At 38.9% G+C, this 20,905-nt stretch overlaps 1 long non-coding RNA gene across 1 annotated transcript in view; it reads left to right on the forward strand.

Moving 5' to 3' along the window:
• LOC132424994 (uncharacterized) overlaps nucleotides 1-20,306 on the forward strand; it is a 111,302-nt gene extending 90,996 nt beyond the window's left edge. Inside the window, exon 3 of the long non-coding RNA XR_009519320.1 lies at nucleotides 18,799-20,306. This is a non-coding gene — a long non-coding RNA (uncharacterized lncRNA). The remainder of the gene's footprint in view (nucleotides 1-18,798) is intronic.
• The last annotated feature ends 599 nt before the right edge of the window (nucleotides 20,307-20,905 follow it).

Raw genomic sequence — 20,905 nt, forward strand, 5'->3', positions numbered from 1 at the left:
TGTTTATTTTAAGCTATGTAATGGTCACAGATGGATCCCTAATTTACCCATTTCTCCCTATTTTTAGACAGGAGTCCCAATGTCTACAAACTTAAGGGGATAGTTATATGCTAAACTCTGAAATAAAGTCAGTCTTTGTGATATTAGTGTGGGTACACTAAAACCACATCATATTAGAGCTGTAGGGATCTTATAGATCTATAACTGGAGTGCCCCAATTCATAGTTTGGGATGCAAATAAGGCACCACTCAGGTGGGGTCCCAAAGTTGAATGTGGGAGCTCTCGCATGCCCAGTGAACAGGAAATACAGTGACCTTTGCTGGGATCCCCTTCCTCTAATAGGCCAGGGCTCTCCTGGTCATTTCTGTTTCAACTTCTGGAGTCCCAACTGAGACTGGGGATTCTTGTCGTTCCACAGAGGTTGGTGGCTCTAGGGGAAGCCGCTAGTGTAGCTTGCTTTGGCCACCGCTCTTCTTTAAGGGACCAAAGAGAAGGTCCCAGCCCTCAGGAGTAAGTTCAGCCAGTGGTGGGCTTCAGGCAAACCTGGCTTGGATTCCCATCATTATAGCTCCTCACTCACATGGCCACTTCCCCAGGACTCAAGCCTGCTCCCTGATCCTAGGTTGGGTCTGGTCCCAGTGTGCACTACACTTTTGAACTTCTAAGTTGGTGCAGAAGCTGGGCTGGTGGTCCTATCTTTTCTCCTTGGTGGTGAGTTTACCTAGGGTTCTCGTGGCCCTTCCCTGACTCTAAGAATAGCTCAGGGCAATCCCCAGTTCGCCCTGACTAGTTTTAATTTTCGAGAAAAAGTGTAAGTGTCTTGATCCCCTCCTGCCCTCATCCCCTACGAGTGTCTTGGGCTCCAAATACAAACTTGGTTGCTCCCTGACAGTGGTCTTCATGCTTTACACATCACTATTTTCTCTCTCTCTCTCTCTGATATTAAATTCCATTTTACTCATCTGTTCTATTGGAGATCACTTAAGTCTAGTCCCCTCATTTTAAAAGTGAGGAAACTGAGGCACAGAGAGAAGAGAAGTTACTTACCCATGTCACACACCTGGTCACGATAGACCAGAGACAAGAATTCTTGCCTTCTAAATCATAATTCAGAGCTCTGTTGTTTCCACTAAGATGCTTCTGTTTTGTGGGTTTTCTCAGATGAATTTTGAAATGCTAGCCATTTTCTTTCTACATTCTTGGCCACATTCCAAGCTGCCCAGCTGAAAAATGGTCAGACATGCTGGGTACGTTTTTATTTACCTAGTAGTGATTTCCAGAGTCAAAACCAAACCGCTCATTAAAATCAGCTGCTGTTTCAGAAAACTCACATCATTGTCCCCCTTCATTAGGACAGAATAATCAAGAGCTAGCCCTGAGCACATTCATTGTCCTAGAATGTGCTTTGATGCTTCTCTGTGACCCAATGAATCTAGAAAAATCTTTATGCTGCAGCCCAGCGTTTGGTGCATGTTTCCCTTTCCATAGCTCCTCTCGACTCTCCTTTGGGTCAAATCTTTTCAAGGAGTTTCTCATTCTGTTTCATCCTAAACATTTGTCACTTGATGGACAGCTGAAGGAAGCAACTGGAAAGTGGTTTGGAGAGGTAATAAATCCGTGTGAAAAGCAATCTCAAGTTTTGGTTGTTGACCCCAAGGGCTGGATTCCTTACCTATGGCATGGAGTCCTGGGCGTTCACCCATTCCTCAGGCTGACTGCTGGCTTTGGGTGGGACGTGCAGACAGGTCATGGGTGGGGGAAGAGAAGGGTAGGAGTGTTCACATTTACAGGTCCTTCTCCTCAGGAATTCTATTTCACAAAGCCCAGAGTTTTGCTGAGTATTGGCAGAATACGTGGAGTTGACCTGCCTAACATTGGGTCAGACTGCCAGGCAGCATTAGTCAGGACACCATTCTACAAAGACGGCCTCCAGAACTTTCTGAAAAACACCTTTGAAAGAATCATGTTTCCATCTTGATTTATCTTTATGTATTAAAATGCAGTGAAGACTTAACTCTCTAGGTTTGCAACCATAAATTTTACTAAAATGTCACAGTTCCACTCTGTCATCCATGTTGGCTCATATCTCTAGGAGAGAAGTTCTCAGCCCTGGTAGCACATTGAATCAGCTGGCAGACTTTTAGAAATTTCCAATGCCCTGGCCACTACTCAGAGGAATTAAATCAGACCCTCTTGGGGTGGGACCTAGGTATCAGTACTTTTAAAAACCCTCTGGTGATTCTGCTGTGTAGTTTAGGTTAAGGACCACTGCCTAAAAATTACTCCCTACAGGCAATAATTTGCCTAAAGTACAAACTCTAAGCTTTGTGAGGGCAGAAACTGGTCTGTTTTCTCTCACTCATCCCCGACACCTCTAATACCTCCTGGCCCATAGTTGGTACTTAATAAATACTAAGTGAATGAATACATGTTTATTTTGAACTTCATAAAAATGTATATAAAGAAATGCTCTTCCTTTTGCCTGGGGATAATGTTACGCATCTGTAGTCATGGCACTAGATCAGGGTTAGAGGCTTCTAGTTACCCTGAATTCTTAAATTACAGGATCCTGGAAGGTTTATGGCCCTCAGGGAGGGGCATGGCTGGCCAGAGCTGAGGGGACTTTTAGGTGGGATCAGCACAGTGGCTATTTACCAACTGGAATGAAAGCATTTTGATATTTTAACCATAGGTCCTTCTGCACTCATGTATAAGCAGGCCACAGTGATTTGGGCTTTTCCTTCTACTGTTGCCAGAGATTTCTAGTCTCAAAGGCTGTGTATGATCTGGTGTTGTCCTCTCTCTGACTTCACTTTCTATCATTCCCCAGTCCCTCTCCCTGCACTCCAACCACACTGGCCTTCTCTGTGTTTCTTGAACACTGTCAAGCTCCTTCTTGCCTCAGTGTCTTTGCACTTGTTGTTTAGTCTGCTGGACCATTCACCTGATGGAGGCATGCAAAGTCATGGTGCAAAGGGCTTGGATACAAAGAGAGGCATGACAGCAATCAGTTTGGCAAGAAACCTACCACGTGGCCCCTTTAGGTCAACACTCAGTCTCTCAAATAAAATGCTCAGCACCTCAGTTTTCGTCTCTCTCTCTCTCTCTCTCTCTCTCTCTCAGTTTGTGCTCAAAAACATTTTTGTTGCCTGCTAGAATCTTAATTATTTTCTTTATGTTTCTGCAATAAATCTCCTAATTGTCTTTTCTTTCCCTTTCTACTCCATACTCCCTGGCCATCCCCTTCCCCAGATTAATGCTTTATACTGGTTAAGGAGATGCTTCATATGGAAATACAAAGGAGAAATGCACATTTATATGGCTTAAGATACTATCCCAATTATACTTACAATAGTTACTCACACTAGGCTCAAGCAAGGGGCTGAGTACTTTCTACATATTGTCCCATTTAATCTTCACAAGAGATTGTCTCTTCTTACATGTGAGAAAACTGAGACCTTAAATGGTTGAAGAAACTGCTCTAGAAATCCTTCCTAGTTAAATGGTAGAGCAGGATTTTAACTCAGAGCTGCCAAACTCTATAGCCCATGCTCTAAAGGTTTGCACTCTCTCTGCCTCTCTGTAAGATCGTCATCTGTAAGGTCCCCTTTATAAAGCTCCAAAATTCCTTGATGCTACCTATTTGTTTAAAGCTTGTTTACTGCTCTAAGGAATATGTACTAGCTGCAAACTGCCTGGCTAAAACTTCAAAGAAAATAGCAAAAGGAGGGCTTCCCTGGTGGCCCAGTGGTTGAGGGTCCGCCTGCCGATGTGGGTGGCGCGGGTTCGTGCCCCGGTCTGGGAGGATCCCGCGTGCCGCAGAGAGGCCGGGCCCGTGGGCCATGGCCGTTGGGCCTGCGCGTCCGGAGCCTGTGCTCCGCGGCGGGAGAGGCCACAGCAGTGAGAGGCCCGCGTACCGCAAAAAAAAAAAAAAAAAAAAAAAAAGCAAAAAGAAGCATGACATGGAGAGTGATTGTAATGGCAAATCACAGAAGAACATTAGGGAAGTCTCCATACGGAAGGCTTTTTTCTAATTCAGGGAAATGGCAATGACATTTCATCATGGAGCATGACCTAGCAGAATGGGCTGCCAGGCTGAAATGTACTTGAATATCTTATCTTCGTGTTGGGCACATAAGCAAGGGTACATATTATATGCACGACTATTTTTCTTTGGGTTAAGGCAGTAAATTTCTCTTGGTATACCGTATCCAGTTAGGCTTCTCAAAAAACTGTTATTTCCTAGTCCTAAATTCAACATGGCTGAAAAAGATATTTCTTCACAGCTTCTATCATTTCTACTTAATCCTAAATTATTAATAGTTTCAATTTATTACTAAGAAGTTACTATTTTACTTTCTAATTATTCAAGGGGAAGAGTTGAGTGAAAAAAAAAAAGTTATCACTTTTTTTTCTTGCTCCACACTGTTAAAAAACAATGTTAAAATGTGGTCCCTGGGCCAGCAGCCTGTACATCATCTGGGAAACTTGTCTGAAATGCAAATTCTTGGGCTACCACCCAGACCATATGTGTGTCTCCTAGAAACTTTATAGTTTAAACTGTTGTATTTAGGTTTATAATTCATCTCATGTTAATATTTTTCCGTGTACTTTTCCAGTTGTACCAGCACCCTTTATTAAAAAGACTTTCTTTCTCCCAGTTGAATTGCCTTAGCTCTTTTGTTCCAATCAATTGACTATAAATGTGTGGTCCATTTCTGGGCTTTCTAATCTGTTCTACTAATCTATTTATCCTTACCAATACCACACTGTCTTGATTACGGTACCTTTATAATAAGTCTTGAAATCAGGTAGGATGAGTTTCCAACATTTTTTTTTTTTAAATTTATTTATTTATTTTTGGCTGTGTTAGGTCTAAGTTTCTGTGTGTGGGCCTTCTCTAGTTGCGGCGAGTGGGGGCCACTCTTCATCGCGGTGTGCAGGCCTCTCACTGTCGCAGCCTCTCTTGCTGTGGAGCACAAGCTCCAGACGCGCAGGCTCAGTAGTTGTGGCTCACGGGCCCAGTTGCTCCGCGGCATGTGGGATCCTCCCAGACCAGGGCTCGAACCCGTGTCCCCTGCGCTGGCAGGCAGACTCTCAACCACTGCGCCACCAGGGAAGCCCCTCCAACATTTTTTTTTTTGCTCCATTTACTTTGGCCTTCTATAATTTTGCTCAGCTATGTTTTGCATATAGGGCTTTGGTGTATAGGACTTGCATGTCATTTGTTAAATTATGTGTGTGTGTGTGTGTGTGTGTGTGTTTGTGCCCTTCTGTTAATGATATTTTTAAACATTTTTATTGGAGTATAATTGCTTTACAATGGTGTGTTAGTTTCTGCTTTATAACAAAGTGAATCAGTTATACATAAACATATATCCCCATATCTCCTCCCTCTTGCGTCTCCCTCCCTCCCACCCTTCCAGCTGGTCGCAAAGCACTGAGCTGATCTCCCTGTGCTATGTGACTGCTTCCCACTAGCTATCTATTTTAGGTTTGATAGTGTATATATGTTCATATATACACTACCACTCTCTCACTTTGTCCCAGCTTATCTGTCCCCCTCCCCGTGTCCTCAAGTTCATTCTCTAGTAGGTCTGCATCTTTATTCCCATCTTGCCCCTAGGTTCTTCGTGACCTTTTTTTTTTTTTTTTTTAGATTCCATGTATATGTGTTAGGACATGGTATTTGTTTATCTCTTTCTGACTTACTTCACTCTGTATGGCAGACTCTAGGTCCATCCACCTCCCTATAAATAACTCGACTTCATTTCTTTTTATGGCTGAGTAATATTCCATTGTATATATGTGCCACATCTTCTTTATCCATTCATCTGTTGATGGACACTTCAGTTGATTCCATGTGCTGGTTATTGTAAATAGAGCTGCAATGAACATTGTGGTACATGACTCTTTATGAATTACGGTTTGTTCAGGGTATATGCCCAGCAGTGGGATTGCTGGGGCCTATGGTAGTTTTATTTTTTGTTTTTTAAGGAACCTCCATACTATTCTCCAGAGTGGCTATATGAATTTACATTCCCACCAACAGTGTATGGGGGTTCCGTTTTCTCCACACCCTTTCCAGCATTAATTGTTTCTAGATTTTTTGATGATGGCCATTCTGACCAGTGTGAGATGATATCACATTGTAGTTTTGATTTGCATTTCTCTCATGATTAATGATGTTGAGCATTCTTTCATGTGTTTGTTGACAATCTGTATATCTTCTTTGGAGAAATATCTATTTAGGTCTTCTACCCATTTTTGGATTGAGTTGTTTGTTTTTTTGATATTGAGCTGCATGGGCTGCTTGTAAATTTTGGAGATTAATCCTTTGTCAGTTTCTTCATTTGCAAAAATTTTCTCCCATTCTGAGGGTTGTCTTTTCGTCTTGTTTATGATTTCCTTTGCTGTGCAAAAGCTTTTAAGTTTCATTAGGTGCCATTTGTTTATTTTTGTCTTTATTTCCATTTCTCTAGAGGGGGCTCAAAAAGGATCTTGCTACGATTTATGTCATAGAGTGTTCTGCCTATGTTTTCCTCTAAGAGTTTGATGGTCTCTCACCTTACATTTAGGTCTTTAAACCATTTAAGTTTATTTTTGTGTATGGTGTTAGGGAGTGTTCTAATTTCATTCTTTTACATGTAGCTGTCCAGTTTTCCCAGCACCACTTATTGAAGAGGCTGTCTTTTCTCCACTGTATATTCTTGCCTCCTTTATCAAAGATAAGGTGACCATATGTGCATGGGTTTATCTCTGGGCTTTCTATCTTGTTCCATTGTTCTATATTTCTGTTTCTGTGCCAGTGCCATACTGTCCTGATTACTGTAACTTTGTAGCATAGTCTGAAGTCAGGGAGCCTGATTCCTCCAGCTCTGTTTTTCTTTCTCAAGATTGCTTTGGCTATGCAGGGTCTTTTGTGTTTCCATACAAATTGTGAAGTTCTTTGTTTTAGTTCTGTTAAAAATGCCAGTGGTAGTTTGATAGGGATTGCATTGAATCTGTACATTGCTTTGGGTAGTAGAGTCATTTTCACAATGTTGGTTCTTCCAATGCAAGAACATGGTATTATCTCTCTATCTCTTTGTATCATCTTTAATTTCTTTCATCAGTATCTTATAATTTTCTGCATACAGGTTTTTGTCTCCTTAGGTAGGTTTATTCCTAGATATTTTATTCTTTTTGTTGCAGTGGTAAATGGGAGTGTTTTCTTGCTTTCACTTTCAGATTTTTCATCATTAGTGTATAGGAATGCAAGAGATTTCTGTGCATTAATTTTTTATTCTGCTACTTTACCAAATTCATTGATTAGCTCTAGTAGTTTTCTGGTAGCATCTTTAGGTTTATGTATAGTATCATGTCATATGCAAACAGTGACAGCTTTACTTTTTCTTTTCTGATTTGCATTTCTTTTTCTTCTCTAATTTCTGTGGCTAAAAGTTCCACAACTATGTTGAATAATAGTGGTGAGAGTGGGAAACCTTGTCTTGTTCCTGAGCTTAGTGGAAATGGTTTCAGTTTTTCACCACTGAGGACGATGTTGGCTGTGGGTGTCATATATGGCCTTTATTATGTTAAGGAAAGTTCCCTCTATGCCTACTTTCTGGAGGGGTTTTATCATAAATGTGGGTTGAATTTTGTCAAAAGCTTTTTCTGCATCTCTTGAGAAGATCATTTGGTTTTTCTCCTTCAGTTTTTTAATATTGTGTATCACATTGATTGATTTGCGTATATTGAAGAATCCTTGCATTCCTGGGATAAACCCCACTTGATCATGGTGTGTGACCCTTTTAATGTGCTGTTGGATACTGTTTGCTAGTATTTTGTTGAGGATTTTTGCATCTATGTTTATCAGTGGTATTGGTCTGTAGTTTTCTTTTTTTGTGACATCTTTGCCTGCTGCTGGTATCAGGGTGATGGTGGCCTCATAGAATGAGTTTGGGAGTGTTCCTCCCTTTGCTATAGTTTGGAAGAGTTTGAGAAGGATAGGTGTTAGTTCTTCTCTAAATGTTTGATAGAATTCACCTGTGAAGCCATCTGGTCCTGGGCTTTTATTTGTTGGAAGATTTTTAATCACAGTTTCAAATTCAGTGCTTGTGAATGGTCTATTCATATTTTCTATTTCTTCCTGGTTCAGTCTCAGAAGGTTGTGCATTTCCAGGAATTTGTCCATTTCTTCCAGGTTGTCCATTTGATTGGCATAGAGTTGCTTGTAGTAATCTCTCATGATCCTTTGTATATCTGCAGTTTCAGTTGTTACTTATCCTTTTTCATTTCTAATTCTATTGATTTGAGTCTTCTCCCTTTTTTTCTGGATGAATCTGGCTAATGGTTTTTCAATTTTGTTTATCTTCTCAAAGAACCAGCTTTTAGTGTTATTGATCTTTGCTATCATTTACCTCGTTTCTTTTTCATTTATTTCTGATCTGATCTTTATGATTTCTTTCCTTCTGCTAACTTTGGGGTTCTTTTGTTCTTTCTCTAATTGCTTTAAGTGTAAGGTTAGGTTGTTTATTTGAGATGTTTCTTGTTTCTTAAGGTATCATTGTTTTGCTATAAACTTCCCTCTTAGAACTGCTTTTGCTGAATGCCATGGGTCTTGGGTTGTCGTGTTTCATTGTCATTTGTTTCAAGGTATTTTTTGATTTCCTCTTTGATTTCTTCTGTGATCTCTTGGTTGTTAAGTAGTGTATTGTTTATCCTCCATGTGCTTGTATTTGGTACAGATTTTTTTCCTGTTTTTGTTATCTAGTCTCATAACGTTGTGGTCAGAAAAGGTACTTGATATGATTTCAATTTTAATAAATTTACCAATGCTTGATTTGTGACTCAAGATATGATCTATCCTGGAGAATGTTCCATGAGCACTTGAGAAAAATGTGTATTCTGTTGTTTTTGGATGGAATGTCTTATAAATATCAATTAAGTCCATCTTGTTTAATGTATCATTTAAAGCTTGTGTTTCCTTATTTATTTTCATTTTGGATATCTGTCCAATGGGGAAAGTGGGGTGTTAATGTTCTCTACTATAATTGTGGTACTATTGATTTCCTCTTTTATGGCTGTTAGTATTTGCCTTATGGATTGAGGTGCTCCTATGTTGGGTGCATAAATATTTACAATTGTTATATCTTCTTCTTGGATTTATCCCTTGATCATTATGTAGTGTCCTACTTTGTCTCTTGTAATAGGCTTTGTTTTAAAGTCTATTTTTTCTGATATGAGAATTGCTACTCTAGCTTTCTTTTGCTTTCCATTTGCATGGAATATCTTTTTCCATCCCTTCACTTTCAGTCTGTATGTGTCCCTAGGTCTGAAGTGGGTCTCTTGTAGAAAGAATATATATGGGTCTTGTTTTGTATCCATTCAGCCAGTCTGTGTCTTTTGGTTGGAGCATTTAATCCATTTACATTGAAGGTAATTTTTGATATGTCTGTTCCTATTATCATTTTCTTAATTGTTTGGGTTTATTATTGTAGGTCTTTTCTTTCCCTTGTGTTTCCTGCCGAGAAATTCCTTTAGCATTTGTTGTAAAGCAGGTTTGGTGGTGCTGAATTCTCTTAGTTGTTGCCTGTCTGTAAAGGTTTTAATTTCTCTGTCAAATCTGAATGAGATCCTTTCTGCATAGAGTAATCTTGGTTGTAGGTTTTTCCCTTTCATCACTTTAAATATGTCCTGCCACTCCCTTCTTGCTTGCAGAGTTTCTGCTGAAAGATCAGCTGTTAACCTTATGGGGATTCCCTTGTATATTATATGTTGTTTTTCCCTTGCTATTTAAAAATTTTTTTTGTATTTAATTTTTGATAGTTTGATTAATATGTGTCAGTTAGTTTCTCCTTAGATTTATCCTGTATGGGACTCTCTGTGCTACCTGGATTTGATTAACTATTTCCGTTCCCATATTAGGGAAGTTTTCAACTATAATCTCTTCAAATATTTTCTCAGTCCCTTTCTTTTTCTCTTCTTCTTCTGAGACCCCTATAATTCAAATGTTGGTGTGTTTAGTATTGTCCCAGATGTCTCTGAGACTGTCCTCAATTGTTTTCATTCTTTTTTCTTCATTCTGCTCTGCAGTAGTTATTTCCACTCTTTTATCTTCCAGGTCACTTATCCGTTTTTCTGCCTCAGTTATTCTGCTATTGATCCCTTCCAGAGGATTTTTAATTTCGTTTATTCGCTGTTCATGATTTTTTGTTTGCTATTTAGTTTTTCTAGGTTCTTGTTTAACGTTTCTTGTATTTTCTCTATTCTATTTTTAGGATTTTGGATCATCTTTACTCTCATTATTCTGAATTCTTTTTCAGGTAGACTGCCTATTTCCTCTTCATTTGTTAGGTCTGGTGGGTTTTTACCTTGCTGCTTCATCTGCTGATTTTCTTTGTCTCCTCATTTTGCTTAACTTCCTGTGTTTCAGGTCTCTTTCTCGCAGGCTGCAGGTTCATAGTTACCGTTGTTTTTAGTGTCTTCCCCCAGTGGCTTAGGTTGATTTAGTGGGTTTCATAGGCTTCCTGGTGGAGGGGACTAGTGCCTATGTTCTGGTGGATGAGGCTGGATCTCTTCTTTCTGGTGTGAAGGTCCAGGTCGGGTGGTGTGTTTTGAGGTGTCTGTCACCCTATTATGATTTTAGGCAGCCTCTCTGCTAATGGGTGGGGTTGTGTTCCTGTCTTGCTAGTTGTTTGGCATAGGGTGTCCAGCACTGTAGCTTACTGGTTGTTGAGTGATGCTGGGTCTTGGCATTGAGATGGAGGTCTCTGGGAGTTTTTCGCCATTTGATATTACGTGGAACTGGGAGGTCTCTGGTGGACCAATGTCCTTTACTTGGCTCTCCCACCTCAGGGGCCCAGCCCTGATGCCTGGCTGGAACACCAAGAGCCTGTCATCCACATGGCAGCTATGAGGTGTCTCCAAAGAATCAATAAATGCACAAGGTAGCAGGAAGAGCATTCAGGACCTTGACACATGAGGTCAGGCTGTCATTAGCAGACCTATTCGGCCACATCTTGCCATGGTTAGCACTGCACTGTGGAAAAAGTGTGAATCCTTGAACACCACTGGGGATAGTGAGACAACTGAATGAGGAGATGCAATGCTGAGCTGGAGACGGTCCAGAGGCATAAGCAGAACACTGGATACCTCCAAACTCCAGAACTGCAGCCTCCAGAGGCCCTCCTTTAGACCTGTTAATGATATTTTTAAAGAAGTTAAAAATTATGGTAAAGTATACATAACATAAAATTTTTTCATTTTAACTATTTTTAAGGTACAGGTCCGTGGTATTAAGTATGTTCTCACTGTTGTGCATCCATTGCTACCATCCATCTCCAGAACTCTTTTCATCTTCCCAAACTGAAACTTTGTACCCTTTACACAATAATCCCCAGTTCCTCCTTCCCCCAGCTCTTGGAAACCACCATTGTACTGTCTATCTCTATGAATTTGAGTCCTGTAACTTCTCCTCTAGGTCCCTCCTGTAAGTGGACTCATACAATATCTGTCCTTCTGTGAGTGGCTTATCTCACTTAGCATAATGTCCTCAAGGTTCATCCATGTTGTAACATGTGTCAGAATTTCCTTCCTTTTAAGACTGAATAATATTATATTGTATGCATATGTCCTATTTTATTTATCTATTCATTTATCATTGGAATGGATACTTGGGTTTCTTCCACTTTTTGGCTATTGTGAATAACGCTGCTATGAGCATGGATGTACAAATATCTGTTTGAATCCCTGCTTTCAATGCTTTTGGCTATATACTTTAAATGGTATTTTTAAGACTATCTTCCAAATGTTTATTTCTAAAATATAGAAATACAATTGATTTTTGTATATTGATCTTGTTTTCTTTCTGTGACTTTGTTAATTCATTTATTCGTTCTACCAGTTTTTTAGTAGATTATTTAAAACATTTCTTACATATAGTCTGTTGACTGTGAATAAAGACAGTTTTACTTCTTCCTTCTAAACTTTATGCTTTTTACTTATTTTCTTGCTTTAGTGAACAACTAAGACCTTAAGGACAATGTTTAGTAAAAGTTGTGAGAGCAGACATCTTTGCCTTGCTCCCAATCTTGGGGTGGAAGCATTCGGTATTTCACTATTAGGGAAAACATTAGTTACACATTTTTGTTGACAGCTTTTATTGGATGGGGGAAACTCATTTCTATTCCTGCTTTGACAAGAGTTTTTCTAAACAACTTTACTGAAATATAGTTGGTATACAAAAAAACACGTTTAATGTATAAAATTTGATGAATTTGAACATATGCATACACCTATGAAACCACAATCAAGGTAATAAACATATACGTCACCTCCAAAAGTTATCATGCACATACACTGAATTTTGTTGAATGCCTTTTCTGTGCCTATTGAAAAAAATCTCTAGCAAAAAGCAATGAATCTTATGGACCAACAATGATTCAATTCCTGAAGTAAGGTGAAAGGCCCAACTTCTTTGTGCATTTTCCTGCCTGAACAACAGTAAGATTTTATAAACTAATAAAGAAGAGAAAATGGTCGTTGGGTTGGCAACCAGCAGTCATGGTTATAAGAAGACCTCTGAACTCAATTTTTGAAGCGTATATTACCAGAAAATTAATAGAATGTCCTGCTACATTTGATGTCTTGTTTCACCTACCCATCCTGCTCATGGCAGTCTAACTTGTCTTCTTAAATACAGATCTGACCATGCTACAGCTTTGCTCAAAATTTTTTGCTGGTTACCTATCACTACAAAACAAGTTCTGGGACTTCCCTGGTGGAACAGTGGATAAGAATCCACCTTCTAATGCAGTGACATGGGTTCGAGCCCTGGGTCGGGAAGATCCCACATGCTGCAGAGCAACTAAGCCTGTGCCCCACAGCTACTGAGTCTGCACTCTAGAGCCTGTGAGCCACAACTACTGAGCCCATGTGCTGCAACTGCTGAAGTCTGCATGCCTAGAGCCCGTGCTCCACAACAAGAGAAGCCACCGTAATGAGAAGCCCGCGCACTGCAATAAAGAATAGTCCCCACTCACCGCAACTAGAGAAAGCCCGTGCACAGCAACGAAGACCCAACACAGCCAAAAATAAATAAATAAGTAAGTAAGTAATAAATTCATTTTTTAAAAAAGTTCTGTAGCATGACATCCAAAGCCTTTATGGATTTGACTCCATGTTGTCTTTTCAGCAGTATCTTTCAGTGTACCTCCTTCTACCTTTGTCACACATCTGCCCTTCCTCTGACATGCTGTGCATCCCTGTGTCTGTTATTGTCAGTAATGCCTCCACATTATCACTCTACAATCCATGCATCTTTCAAAATCCAGCTCAAATGCCACCTCTTCCATGATGCCAGCCACAATTATTCCCGTTGCAATTGATCTATATTATCTCTGTGCTCTGTTATATCTATAGTGCTCTCTTGTTGGATATTTAGTGGCAAATGTGTTTAGATTATGTTTTCCTCAACTGTGTATCACTACATTGGCTCACATAGGGGTGGCAGATAGACAGCTCAGAAGCCACAAGTCCCCATTTGTGAGCCCATGGAAAATATTACTAAATGATTACAGCATGATTTTCCACTAAACCTAAGTGCACTTCAAGGCACCTCAGGACATTATTGTTTTTTTCAAGTATACAATATTGTTAACTGTAATCACCATGCTGTACATTAACCCCCCCAGAACTTATTTACCATGTAACTGAAAGTTTACACCTTTTGACCAATATACCCCCATTTCCCCCACCCCCCAACTCCTGGCAACCATCAATCTACTTTTTCTATGAGTTCAGCTTTTTTAGATTCCACATATAAGTATTTATAAGGATACTGTATAAGGATCATACAGTATTTGTTTTTCTCTGTTAGACTTATTTTATTTAGCATAATGATCTCAAGTGTTATTCACATTACAGCAAACGTCAAGGTTTCCTTCTTTTATGACTGAATAATATTCCATCGCATATATATATACACACAGAACATTTTCTTTATGCATCTATCTATCCATTGACAGACAGGTAGTTTCCATTTCTTGGCTATAATTAATGCTGCAATGAACATAGGATTGAAGATATCCCTTCAAGATAGTGATTTCTTTTCCTTCCAATATATACCCAGAAGTCAGATTTCTGGATCATACAATAGTTATATTTTTAATTTTTTGAGGAAACTTCATCTTTTTTTGTAGTAACTGTACCAGTTTACATTCCTATGAGCAGTGCACAGTGATTTCTCCTTATCCTCAACAGCACTTGTTATCTCTTGGCTTTTTGATGATAACCAATCTAACAATTGTGAGGTGATATCTCTTTGTGGTTTTGATTTACATTTCCCTGTGATTAGTGATGTTGAGTACATTTTTATATACCTGCTAGCCGTTAGTGTGTCTTGTTTGGAAAAATGTCTATTCAAGTCTTTGTCCATTTTAAAATCAGATTATTTGTCTCATTGCTATTGAATTGTATGGGTTCCTTATGTAATTATGATATTAACCCCTTCTCAGAGGCTTACAAATATTTTCTCCCATTCTGTAGGTTGCCCTTTCAATTTGTTGATTGTTTCCTTTGCTGTGCAGAAGCTTTTTATAGTTTGATGTAGTCCCACTTGTTGTTTATTGTTTTTGTTACTTGTGGTTTTTGTGTCATATCCAAAAAATCATTGCCAGGGCCAATGCCAAGGAGGCTTTTCTTATGTTTTCTTCCAGGAGTTTTATGGTTTCAGGTCTTAATGTAAGTTTTTAATCCATTTTGAGTTAATATTTCTGAGTTGTGTAAGATACAAATCCAAATTCATTCTTCTCTATATGAATATAATTTCCCCATTGAATATTCTTGGTTTGTCAAATATTAGTTGATGGTATATGTGTGGGTTTATTTCTGGACTCTTGATTCTGTTTGATTGGTCTGGGTGTCTGTTTTTATGCCACTAACTTACTGTTCTTATTACCATAGTTTTGTAATATAGTTTGAAACAGAAAATGTAATGCCTTCAGCTGTGTTCTTCTTTCTCATGATTGTTTTGGCTACTGGGGGACTTTTGTGGTTCCACACAAATTTTAGGATTGAAGTATCTATTTCTGTGAAAAATTTCATTGGAATTTTGATAGGGATTGCATTGAATCTATAGATGTCTTTGGGTAGTGTGAACATTTTATTAATAATAATATTTAATAATATTATTATTCTGATGTATGGGCATAGGGTATTTTTCCATTTACTTGCCTCTTCATCAATTTCTTTCATCAGTGTGTTATAACTTTAGGAGTACAGAGTTTTCACCTCCTTGGTTAAATTTATTCTTAAGTATTTTATTGTTAGATGCTCTTGTAAATGTGATTTTCCTTATTTCTCTTTCAGATAGTTCTTTGTTAGTGTATAGAAATGGAACTGACTTCTGTATGTTGATTTTCTATCCTGTAACTTTACTAGATTCATTTATTAGTTCTAATAGTTTCTTGGTGAAGTCTTAAGGGTTTTCTATATGTAAGATTAGGGATATTATTAATTTATTATTAATAACTGCTCCAGGCAGTTATTACCAGTTGATTAAATGAAATCTGCATTCCATCTTTAGCTAAATTTGTGATCTTCATAACAAAAGCTTAATGCTTTGGTTAGTTGAAGTGAATTTCACCACATAGACTCCATGGGTGGTTTCTACCGAGGACTAAATTTATTTGGTAGAGGATAGAAAGTTAGAGGATTATAATGCTATAGCATTATAGCATGTGGCAGAGCTGGCCACATGGAAGAAATCTATTAAGAACAGCAACAAGCTCTTGCTGAAGAGAGGCCAGGCTGTCAGACCAATTTTATTTTCTTCCCAAGAAACCCATCAGAGACCTTTTTATTTTCTTGGTTTAGAATCTAAGAATCAGGTAAAGGACTACATCAACTCTGTGTAAGGCCATACTCTGGGAATCTCATGGGCCAAGGTGAGGAGTGAGAGTGTTTCTGAATGTCACAATCCATTTCATTACTATGAGGCAAACCTTCATCAGACATGGCTATAAGTTTCACCCCTGGGAACAGCAGGTGTCTACAACAAATTGAACTCTTTAAACCATACAGACTGATTAACGTTCAAAAGTCAGTTTGGGAAATGACAGAGTCATCAGGGATTTCTTTGAAACCCCTGATGGGGTTTAGTCTCAAATGTTTATTTCTTTGAAACCATGCTGTACTGTCCAATACAATGACCATTAGCCACATTTGGTTATTTAAATTTAAATTAATTAAACTTAAATAAAATTAAAACTTCAGTTCCTCAGTCACACTAGCCACATTTTAAGTGCTCAACTAGCCACATGTGGCTTGCAGCTACCACATTGGACAGAACAGATAAAGAACATTTCTACCACCACAGAAAGTTCTAGTGGACAGCACTGTTTTAAGGCCTCCTGTAACAAACCTGAACTCCTCTGCACTGTAGTTTAGAGGTTTTGCAAAAGTTTTTGCTTGCATGAGCCAGTTATGTTCTTTAGTATTACCATTATTTATATCATGTAACTATTTTATGTTTCTTTCACCCAAATAAATGCTTCTCTCTTCCAAGGCCTTTCTGTTTAATGTCTCATTTGAGAAAAATATCAAGGAAGTTTTATTCCCTATAGTTAGAGGCCTGTGTGGTAAGCGAGATTCTATTATTTATCTTCTGTTGTTTCGTTATGGTGGTTAATATCTTCCCTGCTTCCTCTGAATTCTTTTTTGTGACTGCTAAGTTGGCTATGTTCTGCATGGTTTTTTGAATTGAAATTACCTACCATTTTGCCTTTCTAAGGAAGATGTAGTGAATTCAGTCATTAAAGGAAGGGACTTTAGGGGAATAATGTTCCATAAGGCTCCTATCTATTCTGAGACATTTTTATTCTTGCCTCTTCTCCCACGTTAAATCAAAGCTATTGTACAAAGGGAGGTGTATTGAAAATAGGCCACATGATACAATGTGGCTAAAGCTTCCACATTAGTTTTAAATGGGGTTCATTTGAAATGATTTTAATCTTGGTTATGGTGGCTATTCAATATAATGTTCATTCTTTGTTACAACTCAAAGCCATATGCTTACCTTATTTATTCCTATGAAGATAAGATTAAATGTTTTTTAAAATTTTTAAGTAAGGTAAAATATGAAGAAACAAATAAGATGTATTGTAGTATAAGAGACACAATCTAATCATTTCTATCCCTATGGGTCACAGATTATCATTTTTCCTTGTAATTTCCTACTAAGGCACCTCTTTGAATAAGGTCTGGACTGGCTACTAAGTATTCATGTATTCTGTTTATCCACATGATGCTGAGGCTAAAGACTTGGTATATATTTGGAAAAAATGAACCCAAACTTCCCTTTTCCAGCTTCATTGTTGTCATAACAAGCCATCTTCAGAGACAGCTGTAGTGGGGGGTTAATTACATCCCACTAGGGTTTGAATCCTAGCTCCACCCCTCTTGACTGTGTGGACCATAAAAATTACTGTATATTGTTTCAACTTCTTCATCTTGGAGATGAGTTAGATTTCCAAACTACATCACTGGATTTTCCTGAGGTTTAATAAAAGTCCTTAAAACAGTGCCTTTACCTTTCACTCGGGTTCCAAGCCTAAAAAAAATCAATTTTCCATGACTTTAAACCTTAAAAATTCAATTGCTATGGTCTGAATGATTTTGTATCCCCCCTCAAATTCATAGAGCCCTTATGAATGAGATTAATACCCTTATAAAAGAGACCCCAGAGAGAGCTCCCTTGCCCCTTCCACCATGTGAGGACCTAACCAGAAGTCGGCCGCCCATAAGCAGACCTTCATCAGAACTCGACTATGCTAGCACTGTGGACTTCCAGCCTTCAGAAATGTGAGAAATAAATTTCAGTAGTTTATAAGCTACCAGTATTAAAGCAGCCAGAACACACTAAGACAACAATTTATGTCCAGTGAAATGCACAGGTCTTAAGTATACAGTTTGATGAGTTTTGACAAATATATATACCATATAACCCATTATCAAGGTGAAAGAGATTTCTATCTCCCTATTAAGTTCCCATAGCCCCTTCCCAATCAATCCCTGTCCCCCACACCCAACACACATGAATTAATCACTATTTTGATTTTATCACCACAGCTTTTGTCTGTTCTAGAATTTCATCTCAATGGAATCAAAGAGTATGTATCCTTTTGTATCAGGCTTTTCTCATTTTCTATGAATTTTGATGAAATATTTCATATTCTTCTGTAATATCCCTTTCATCTACATTTTATATGGACAACCTGTCTTTAACACATTTAAAAATCACTGGTAGGGAGTTTTAATTTTTAAAGTCCAAGAACATGACTTGGTGATTTGGAAATGGCCTTGTAATTCCTAGCTACCTGACCAAGGGAGTTTTGGCAAGTTACTTAAACTCTCTGAACCTCACTTATCACTTTAATGTGACTTCTGTAATACTTACCTCCCATGAATTTTTATTAGGATAAAATGAAATAATGAATGTAGAGTACCCACCACTTGTGGGTACTAAAAAATTTCCCAGTTGCCTCCCCTTTTAGGCCAGTTAAGTCTCACAGCAATAACCAACCAGTCATTTTGGCCATTTATATGACTAATCAGGTACCCATCAATTACACTGGATATGTGACTCTGCTTTAATTACTAAGTAGGCTCAAATCAAGGTTGTTTTCTTATATAATTACAACCTTTATTTTTATTTACCCCTTTATAATTTACAGATCATTGTTTCCATATGTTACCTCATTTAATCTTTATTGCATCTGTTATGAAAAATAACTGATATTGTTTTTGTTTTACAGATAAGGAAACCAAGACTCAATGTGGTTAAGTGACTTGTCCAGAATCATCCAAACAGTTCGTGGGCTTTAACACCAGTCTCTGGGTACTAAAGCTTATGCTTTTCATGGAGCAATGCTGTGTCCCCTGGGGTGAAGACAAGAGTGACCCAAGACCCTCAAGTCTAACTGCCATCACGTTGCACTCAGGAGAATTTCCAGAGCAACTTGTGTACCCAGGAGCTGGCCAGGCAGATGTGGGCATTCTCTAAAGCTCTCCATGTGTCTTCTGCCTTCAGCACAGGTGGTGCTTGGCTGTGAATCAACTATGGTCTAATTGTTCCTTTGTTTGTTTATTCATTCATCGACAGGTGTATGTTATTCTGACCATTTATGTGACTATTATATGCCAGAAACTACTCTGGGCACTGGAAGTTCAGCCATATGCAAAATAGACTAAAAAAAAAACCTTGCTTTAATGGAACTTACATTCTAAATGGGGAACATGGGCAGTAAGTGAATGAACAAACATGTCTGTTTATTTACTTATTTAATGTTGAGGAGTAATAAGGTCTTTGAAGAAAAATAAAATTGGGAAGAGGAACCTGGAGGGCATGGTATTTGTTGTTCTAAATAGGGTGGTGAGGGACCTCTTTGTTGATAAGGTGAAGGAGGTGCGAAATGAGCCACACAGATATGGGGTGGGGTTGGAGTTTGGGGTGTTCCTGGAAAAGGGAAGAGCAAGTCCAAAAGCACCATGGCAGGAGGGTACTTGGTATCTTCTAGGAACAGTCAGGAAGCCAGTGAGCCTGGAGCAGAGTGAGCCAGGGGCAGAGGGGTAAGAGAGAAGTAATAGGGTGCCAATCATGATGGGTCTTATTTGACATTTTAAGGATTGGGGCATTTATTCTGAATGAGATGCAAAGTCAGTAGATGATTCCAATCTGAGGAAGCACATGATTTGACTTATATTCTTAAAGGATTATTATGGTTCCTGGGGTGAGAACATACCACAGGAAAGAAAGGATGGAGGCAGGGAGACCCGTTAGGAGGCTGTGGCAACAATCCAGATGAGAGATGATGTTGGCTTGGACGGAATTAGCAGTGGTGGAGGTCATGAGAATGGTTAGATTCCGGATATGATTTGAGGCTAGAGCCATCAGGATTTGCTGATGGCTTGGCTGTGGTTTGTGAAAGTGAGGTCAAGGTGATGTCAAGGTTTTTGTCCTGAGCTGTTGGAAGGGTAGAATTTCTATCACCTAAAGTGGAGAAGGCCGGGAGAGGAACAGGTTTGGGGAGGGATATCAGAAGTCTGTTTTTTGGAGAAGTTGAACTTGAGATGCCTGTTAGACATCAAGTGGAGATGCTGGATAGCAGATGGATATGAGTCTAGAGTGTAGGGACAAGATCTGGGCTGAAGATACAAATTTGGGACTTGTGAGAAAAGAGGAAAGATTCAAAGCTAGAGACTAGATGAGTTACTAGAGGGTGAGGGAGTGTAGACAGAAAAAAGAAGTTCAGTTTGAATTTCCTTGTAACTTTGATGAAAATGTGAGTTAAAATGAAAACTGTCTCTCAATTACAGAAAGGTTATTGGAAAGGTTTTATCCCTTATTACTATTTAATATTTTCATGACATTTCTCACTTATTCCTCACCCACCCTTTTCCTTACTAAAGAGGTTCTTACTAATTTTATCTTTATGAAAACCAGCCCTGCAGGCCACTTGCTCTGGTTCCCTCTCAGATTAATGGGCCCTGAAGTTACTACTATTGGTCTCTTTTTTTTTTTTTTTGTGGTACGCGAGCCTCTCACTGTTGTGGCCTCTCCCATTGCAGAGCACAGACTCTGGACGCGCAGGCTCAGCGGCCATGGCTCACGGGCCCAGCTGCTCCGCGGCATGTGGGATCTTCCCGGACCGGGGCACGAACCCGCATCCCCTTCATCTGCAGGCGGACTCTTAACAACTGCGCCACCAGGGAAGCCCTATTGGTCTCTTTTTGAAACTGCTCTCCACTCTTTTCAGCTCTTTGGAAATTAAAGGAAGCCAAGGAGGCACAAAAATAACTACTATATTTTCTGTGGGCTCAAGGGCCTTATCAAACTAAAACAGAGTTTTAGTTTAAAAAACA

Source organism: Delphinus delphis, chromosome 4, assembly GCF_949987515.2.
Source record: "Delphinus delphis chromosome 4, mDelDel1.2, whole genome shotgun sequence".
NCBI classification, from domain to species: Eukaryota; Metazoa; Chordata; class Mammalia; order Artiodactyla; family Delphinidae; genus Delphinus; species Delphinus delphis.